Consider the following 2917-nt stretch of genomic DNA (forward strand, 5'->3'; position numbering starts at 1 on the left):
GTCAATAAACCATTTTTCCTTCTCAAAATCATTCCTGAGTCCTGGCCTCTCTATATGCAAATAATTGAACCTCTCTCAAACTCTACAACAGTACTATCATTTCCTCAGTTTACAGGTAGAACAAGCGCAGAGAGGTGATTGGCTCCCGGTGACGTGGCAAACAAACAAGGGCCAAGACCAAAATTCAGATTTCTGACAGGCACTTTAATGTGTGTTCCAAATCCGACCCTTGGGTGTCATCCTGACAACGTAATTCTGAGTGTGGTGTTCTGAGTGTGAGTCACCGGACGTTATTTCCTCGGCTCCACTCTCTTAATAAGAAGCCTTTACAGTGCCTAATGCTTTCAACTTTTATGGTGTCATTTTATTTGGGGGTTCTTTCCCCCCAATTTTTGAGGATTATACATAGCTGTGATTGCCCCCGAAAACCCTTAACTCTCCAAACTACCTTTCATCTGATAAAAAAGCCAAGTTCCCCTTTCTTAGCTCTCCTCCAGGGAGGCCCTGTGAGGTCACTCAGCCACAGCTACGTTCTAGCAAAGCTGCACTGTACATCCCCGACACGCATGCGGCTCCAGGGCCACCACTGCCTCGCCTCAGAGTTCCCAGGGATTTTTTGTTCTTTCTGTATGCCTTCTCTGACCGAACAGATCACTTGGATGACACGGAAGAGAGTCCGGAAAAACACGACAGAAGGTAAAGTCACATGGGGACAGCCTCTGTTCTGAGTGGATCCTCAGACATTGAGTCTCCTCTCTAACTCGCCTGATTCCGTGATGGAGAGAGATTGCGTGACTGTCCCGCGACCATGGAGTCAAGCGCAGAGCTGAGCCTAACGGGTCGACACTATGTATCATTCATTGCCTTGGTGGACTTCGCAAATGATTCTCAAATCAGAAGAGAATCCTGAGCACTGTTTTTGCAGATGGTTCGCCGCCAGAACACAGGGTGCCATGAAAGCCCCCGCTGAATGGTAAGTCAAGACGGGAAAGGAAGGGGCGCATAGCAACACTGTTCTCATTAGACGCGTAGGGTCAGGCTGGTCCACCACTGCTGGCCGCTGATCCACAAACGCGGTGGAGTCGACAGAAGAACCACTGAAAACTTTGAGGAGGCAGCTGCTGCGATGGGAAGGGCTCTTTTAAGTAGGCCTGGTTCGTGGATAAAATGAAAGCTGACGGTGAGCCTTGCGGCACCCCTGATATCTCCCCGTGGCAACTTGAGGCCAGCAAGTATTACGTAGCCATCCTTGATGCCCCGGGACACAGAGACTTTATTATGAACGTGATTACAGCCCCATCTCAGGCTGACCGGGCTCTCCTGGTTGTGGCTGCCAGTGCTGGAGAGTTTGAAGCGCTGTCTTCAAGATCGGGCAGCCCTGGGAGCATGCCATTCTGGCTTACACTCTGGCTGTGAAACAATTCAGAGTTGATACTAACAACATGGATTCCACTACCACCGACAGCCAGAAGAAAAGAGGAGGAAACTGTTAAGGAAGTCCTACGTTAAGAAAACTGGCTACACCCCCAACACAGTAGCATTTGGGCCCATTTCTGGTTGGAATGGTGACAACACGCTGAGCCAAGTGCTGACATGTCTTGGTTCAAAGGCTAGAAGGTCATCCATAGGTGAGCCCTGCCGGTGGAGCCGCGCTGCTTCAAGCTCTGCATTGCCACCGACTTGTCCGACTGACAAACCCTTGCGCCTGCCCCTCCAGGATACCTACGAAATTGGTGGTTTTGGCACTGTCCCTGTGGGCTGAGTGGATGCTGGTGTTCTCGAGCTGGGCACGGTGGACCCCTTTGCTCCAGTCAACGTTACAGCTGAAGTAAAGTGGGTTGAAATGCACCTTGAAGCTTTGAGTGAAGATCTTTGAGTGAAGATCTTCCTCGGGACAACGTGGGATTCAGTGTCAAGAATGTGTCTGTAAAAGATGTTCATCACGACAACATGGCCGGTGACAGCAAAAATGAATGGCCACCAATGAAAGCGGCTGGCTTCGCTGCTCAGCTGATCGTCCTGAACTGTCCAGGCCAAATCAGTGCTGGCTATCCCTGTCTGCTGGATTGTCACCCAGCACGCATTGCTTGCAAGTTTGCTGAGCTGAAGAAGATCGATCCCTGTTCTAAGAATCTGGAAGATAGCCCCAAAGTCTTGAAATCTGGTGATGCTACCACCACTGATACTGTTCTTGGCAAGCTTCTATGACCATCTCCCTTGGGGTTGTTTCACTGTTTGTGATAAGAGGCAGATAGTTGCTGTGGGTGTCATCGAGGCAGCGGACAAGAAGGTTACTGGAGCTGATGAGGTCACCAGCACTGCAAGAAAGCTAGAAGGCTAAATGAATATGACCGTATCACCTGCCATCAAGTCTTAATCGTTGGTGGAAGAACAGCCTCAGAATCGTTTGTCTCAATTGGCCATTTAAGTTTTATTTTTACTTTTTTTTTTTTTTACAATCAGTGGTATTTGGTATAATCACATAGGCTTGCATTCGTCATTTCAGTCACTTCATTTATGTCTGCTCTAATCTTTATTATTTCTTTCTTTCTATCTTTCTGCTTGCTTTGGGATTGGTTTGCTGTTCTTTTTCTAGTTCTTCCAGGTGTTCAGTTATATCTTTGATTTCGGCTTTAAAAAATTTTTTTAATATAGCTGTTTAGGGCTATAAATTTGCCTCTCGGCACTGTCTTTTCTGTATCCATAAGTTTTAGTAAGTTGTGTTCTCATTTTATTTGTCTCGAGATATTAATTTCTTTCACTATTTCTTTTTTGACCCATTGGCCGTTCAGGAGTTTGTTGGCTATCCTCCACAACTTGGCAAATTTCCCACTTTCCCATCCATCATTGGTTTCCAGCTTCATTCCATGTTTTCTCATGTTAATGGAGTTTGTATTGACTTAGCCTGTGAACTGAA

At 47.1% G+C, this 2917-nt stretch overlaps 1 pseudogene; it reads left to right on the forward strand.

Annotated features, from left to right (window-relative positions):
• Positions 1–808: 808 nt before the first annotated feature.
• On the forward strand, positions 809–2341 carry LOC131280520 (elongation factor 1-alpha 1 pseudogene; annotated as a pseudogene).
• Positions 2342–2917: the final 576 nt, after the last annotated feature.

This window comes from Dasypus novemcinctus, chromosome 11, assembly GCF_030445035.2.
Source record: "Dasypus novemcinctus isolate mDasNov1 chromosome 11, mDasNov1.1.hap2, whole genome shotgun sequence".
Lineage (NCBI taxonomy): Eukaryota > Metazoa > Chordata > Mammalia > Cingulata > Dasypodidae > Dasypus > Dasypus novemcinctus.